Below are 6,000 nucleotides of genomic sequence, written 5' to 3'. Positions count from 1 at the left end.
TCCTCGCCGAGTCCACCATGGTCGGAAGTCGGATGATCGGCTGCTCAGTCACCCACCTATCCTCCAAAACGTCGATCGACCGCCCATCTCCAATGGCCCATCTCAACTCCGGTAGCACCAGCGCTGCTCTAGCATACATCTCCCTCCACACCGGAGAATGGGAGCGGCCACCACGCACCCCAGGTATCAAAGCTCCATATTTGGCCCTCATCAACGAGGACCACATACTATCCGGCTCTAACACAAATCTCGCCGCATGTCGAGCCGCTAGCGCCTCCCGCCTAGCCATCAGAGACTGCACCCCCAGCCCGCCGAACCTGATTGGCTGACACACCACCTCCCATGCCACCAAATGGATACCTCCTCTGGCCCTACTCCTCCTCCAGATAAAGTTCCTAAAGGTCTGCTCAAGAGTCCTCACAAGAGACACTGGAATAAAGGAACTGGACAATAAATAGATGGGGATCGAAGAAAGGACTGACCGAACCAATGTGATCCTCCCCATCATGGAAAGAGTATGCATCTGCCATCCCTCCAATCTGTGTCTGATACTGAGCTCGAGTGATGAGCAGTCCCTGCTCCGCAGCCGCCGACCAGAAATCGGGACCCCCAGGTACCTCAGCATACCCTCCTGCTCGCCCACCCTCAAAATCTCTAAAATAGAAATCCTCACTGCCGGCCTGATCCTCGGGCTGAAACATACAGAAGACTTCCCCAGGTTAACTCTCTATCCCGATACCTCACAATAGTGCCAAAGGATCCTGCGAAGGACCTCCGCGGTCCGTCTCGTAGCCCGAGCAAGCAATAAAATATCATGTGAAATTTAGTCAATTTACCTATCGACTAATTTATCCATATTCTCATGCTCCGGTCAAAAAAGTAAGGTTGCTAAGTTAGCTTTTCATGGAAGCATCTATTAGAAACACTAACCCATATGGAAGATAGATAAATTTGTTTTCCATTAGTTGGGTTAACTGACCCTATTTTTTGTTCTTAACATATCTCTTCTCATGGTGATACATAATAAACCCTAACTCAAGCGACACCATTGCAAATTTTCGGACAAAACATCAGTGGATTCTGGTGGATCTCTCATATTTTTCACTTAAATCTCCTCCTCTTTCTTTTAACCCATGAATTCTAGGTTTTTTTCTCTTAGGTAATTATTTCTTATTATTCTTTAGTAGAGATTGGATCATTTTATTCTTTGATTTGATGGATTCCATTACTTTTTCTTTATATTAAATTTCTTAATATGATTATAGTTTAGCAGATGATTTCTTTTAGAGGTTTTTTATTTAATCCTTTTTTTGTTTTTTATTTGTTGTGGAGAGTTGCATCTGTGATTGAATTGGTGAGATTTTTGCAGTTTTTGTCTAAAATTGGTGTTGTTTAGTAGAAAAAAATAAATATTTTGGGGAAAAAAATTCATCTTTCGGAGGAATCTCCAAGAGGTTCCCCTCGCCCACCGCTGCCATAGCCGCCCCAACCCCAACAGCAAAAGCGATGTTATCGTCATCAGCCGATCCTCCTCTCTGCAAGCCTCAAGTAGTAGTCCGCTGCCTTTAATAAAGATAAAGAGAAGTGTAGGGATAAAGGGCGTGGTGAAGAAGCTGAGAGAGATCGGTAGGCAATGGAGGTGGGGAGAGGATGGGGTATAGATAGAGAAGATGATTGATGGAATCGGATAGAGAAAATAGAATTTCAAAATATTACTTTAAATATATTTTTCTTGCTAATTTCTCTAACACATTATTTAAATCACTACAAAATATACAGTTTTTTCCGACGCTTTTTAGAGCCTTTACTGACGCTTATAAGCATGTCTAATTAATTTTTCAGGGAAAAAAGTTTTGATCAATGATTTTTTTATAAATGCCCAATTTATATATGATGTTTTTTTTTACAAATTACAAGATATTTTTTTACAAATTACAATCAAAGAGACAGTTCTATCAAATTCCATCTTCTTCGCAGTCTCATTTTCATTACAAGATGTTTCTTCATCACATCCTCAATTTAATTACAATTGGAGAGACATTACTCCTTCTAAGAGGAGCGATCCCAATATATCCAAATGAGAGGACTACCCAATTCGGACAAAAAATACAAAAAATAGTAAAAAAAATAATTAAATTTCATATAAACAACTTCGGACAAACTTCCGCGTGATGATGGAGTTTGGCTTCTGGAGCTTCTTCTTGGCGAGGGCATTGGTGATGGGACTCTGCCTGACGCCTCCGCCCCGGTGTCCTCCTGCACTCACGGCGGCTCCGTTCGGTGCCCTCTGCCTCGGACTGCAACAGCCTTCAGCGCCACCGCCAACGCCACCGCCAACCTCGATGCTTGGGAGCTCCCCATTGGCTTCCACCACCTAGAGATCCTCATCTTTGCCTCACCCGGCGTCCTCACCGATGGCTCTCCCTTCCCCTACTCTAGCCCTAACGACTCTGCCACCTCCTTCTCCGGCTTCCCCAACCTCAAGTACCCCATTGAGGTCACCGGCAACCCCCCAGCCGGAATTTAGGAAAAAAATTTAGATCGACCCAGAATTTGGAAAAATAATTAGTGTTAAGTGAGGTAATTAGTGAGTAGAATTCCGACGACGCTTTTAAGCATCGTCTTATATCGGTCTTGAACTTTTGGTTTCCGACGGCGCTTATAAGCGTCATCTTATGCAAGATTTTTTCTTTCTTTCTTTTTTCTTTTTTTTTGCCTCCTTGGCCTCCGACGATGCAGTTAAGCGTGATCTGGCCCAAGTCTTAAACACCCCAATCGTAGTATTAAGCCTTAACCAATAGTTTAAAGAGTGCGGTAGAAAGTTGTTTGAATTTTTTTTTTTTACCTTTGGCTTCCGACTGCGCTTATAAGTGTCGTTTTGAATCTTTGGTTTTCGACGACGTTTATAAGCATCGTCTTAATTTGATCCCTACCGATGCTATCAAAAAGCGTCGGCAAATTTTGGTTCCAGAACCAAAATTACTGATGTTTCTATCTAGCGTCGTTAGCTATATGTCAGCGTTACCCTTTTTTCTTGTACGTAGTGTATAAAAGATTAATATTTATAAGGTACAGTATTCTTAATTTTATTTTGTTTTATTAAATTTAATTTTTGAATCAAGATTGTTACTTACATGAGGGTTGCTTTGGAAATAAGAGATAATATTTTTTTAAAAAAAAGATTTTAAAAAAATATCACAAAAATAATGAAAATACTTTTCTGATAACCAGCATTGAACACCAACTGTTTCTTAAGAAAAATTAACAACCACGTCAACTGTCATTGAAAAACCAGGGGACTCACACATAATTAGGATGATGGCTTACACTCTATGGAGCAACAAATTGTCATGATAGACACGATTGCATGCTCGTTGTGAAGCCAGGCATGCAGGTCACGCAAGGATGGCGCTTGAAGCAATCTCAGATGCAGGAACGTATATATTGCAGTTCAAATGAGCCGCCATCTTCCAGCATTGAAGCAGCATGACCTAACATTTACCAAAAAAAAAAAAAGCAGCATGGCCTAACCTACGGAGTAGCAAATCCTACCTAAGAAACCTAGCAAGCTCCCAAATTTAGATGACGAGGCTGCTGAAGCCACCATCAAACGGCCGCTGGACACATAGACATCCTCTCCCGAAATGGAGAGCTACTTTCAAAGACCAAACTAGCCAAGGCGGCAAATCCAGATTGTCCACCCCACGGTCAAACCAGCTGACGCTAATCTGGACAGGCTAGAGAGAGATGGTGAGAACGCAGAATCTATATCGAGCCATATATATATGGTAAATTACCATGTCCGTCATAAAGCTAGGCTATTGTTTAACGAAGGAACGGTACGTGTCGCATTACTAGCTTCCAACAGCAAGGCTTCGTTTCTCCTAACTTCCCTCGTCTTGTGGCAATATCCACATATGCCTACCAAATGCACTCCCCCACCCCCCCCCCCCCCCACCCCTTTTCTTTCCGCCTTCCAACCTAGCCGGCCGGCGTGTGGACTGTGGAGGCCTCTGTTCCCACCCAGGAGATGCCACCTTTAGCATCGTGCCTTCTTGGACACGTGGATGAAGGAGGAGCCTTCTGGATGGAGAACTTCCGCTCCCTGCTGTATCCGACTCGAGACCTTTTCCCTTGAATACAGACGTGGCACCACGCAGCCCAGGAGCCTCGGATTCGCCGCCCTTCTCACGGATGATCCACAGCTAAACCGTGCAGTAGCCGCTTCGAGATCTATGGAGAAATTCAGAGTGCTTTGAGAGCTGTGCGAGATATCATCTAATGGCTGGCATCGCGAGAAAAAAAGAAAGATCGATCCTACTTCCGCGCGAAAAGATACAATCCGTGCGACCGTACTCATGGGCGCCCTGGTACGCCTTGCTTTAATTCCCTTTCGGCCGAGCGGTCGACCGAGAATATGTTCCCGGTGCATGTATCTCCGTGCGCTCTCCACGCTTTCGTTATCCTTTCCGTGCTCCTCTTTTTCTGAGTTTTTATTCTGTCTCCAGGAATCCTTCTTTAATGGTGGAGTTAAAAAATAGAATTTCGGTTCGAAAGCCAATGATTGGATTAATTTGATAGGTACGTTCCACAAAAGGGGAGAGTAAAAAGCACCAGATGCACCCCTGCGTGTACGAGAAACAATCCCATTATCATGAACGCGGGTCTGGCTCATATTCTTGTATGGTCCCCCTCCGGATGTAGCTGGCATTTCATATATTCTATGTGATATCAATCGGATATGTTCTAAATACGTAAATTTCTTTACACATATTATAAAAGTTCATTCATGACAAACTATGTCCTTTTCTTTTAACTGATATGCACAAGAAAATAATTCGATTAATAATGGCAAATTTTAACTATCCAACAACAAGATTATTATTATTATTATTTTTTTTGAAACAAACAAACAACAAGGTTTTAGTTATTCAGAAAAAAAATGACTTGTCATGTTAGTAGTCTCATATGTCTACTTTGAAGTAGTTACTCGGCTCGAAATGCCGGATGTTGTTTCCGACGCACCGATTCCATCCAAATTGCGGGGTTCACCACAAGAGATCCTGGAACTAACATGTGATGGTGTAAAAAGAGAAGAACAAGTTGTTGGTTTGGCTCGTGGCTTGAAAGTAGACACGAGATAGCATGCATCAACATGAATCGTTGCACCTGTTATTCGATAACAACGTGCTTTTATTAACCTCGCTTAAACTCGAAGTTGTTGTCCCACGATATGAGGGATTTTAGCTAGTGTGACTTGCACACATCATGCAGGAGGCGGAGATGGCAGCCAAAATAATTGAAAAGACTTATTGGCCACGGATGGTAGAAAAGAATGCAGCAAACTACGGAAGAGAGAGACTAGAAAAGTAGCATGCTTGTTGCTCGATCTTTACAAAAAAAAAAACACAATTTCATTCCCTCTAATTTGATAGCTTTGCAGTAACCCCTTCTTGGGTTTGAAATTTTTGCTTGGGCCTTTTAGTTAGCATACCAACACAATACCATCTCATTGCCTCCTGTTGTCATCTCTCTCCGCCAGAAGGCGGGGTAACACACTTGATGGCTAGAATATAGTAAATGCACGGGTGCATCATCAACGTCCAATTAATTAGAAAATAGGGTGATCAAAGACAATTGATTAAATAACATGGGTTTAAGTGTCTTAACCTTCAAAAACTTTCAATACTATTATACACTCCGTTCAAAAGAAGATGGTTATGGTAGGATGGATTGTAGCTAGGGCTACGGTTGAAGTAATCTATTGTCATCACTACTCCTAATGATAGAATCCTTTAAAGCAATCAAAGAGCAAGGTAAAGTAAAGATAAACAAGAAAATTAAAAATAAATTAGATTTATTGATATGTCGAGAGGCCATCTCTTCAGAGTATATCCACTTGTTTATACTAGAAGACAAACAACAATATAATTACCACTTGGTGGCAACAACCCATATTTGGCCTCCATTGTCCTTGACTACTCTGGCAACTAATGCCAA

Source organism: Phoenix dactylifera, chromosome 14 (genome assembly GCF_009389715.1).
Source record: "Phoenix dactylifera cultivar Barhee BC4 chromosome 14, palm_55x_up_171113_PBpolish2nd_filt_p, whole genome shotgun sequence".
In the NCBI taxonomy this organism is placed as follows: Eukaryota; Viridiplantae; Streptophyta; class Magnoliopsida; order Arecales; family Arecaceae; genus Phoenix; species Phoenix dactylifera.
Note: the sequence above shows the minus strand (reverse complement) of the source record.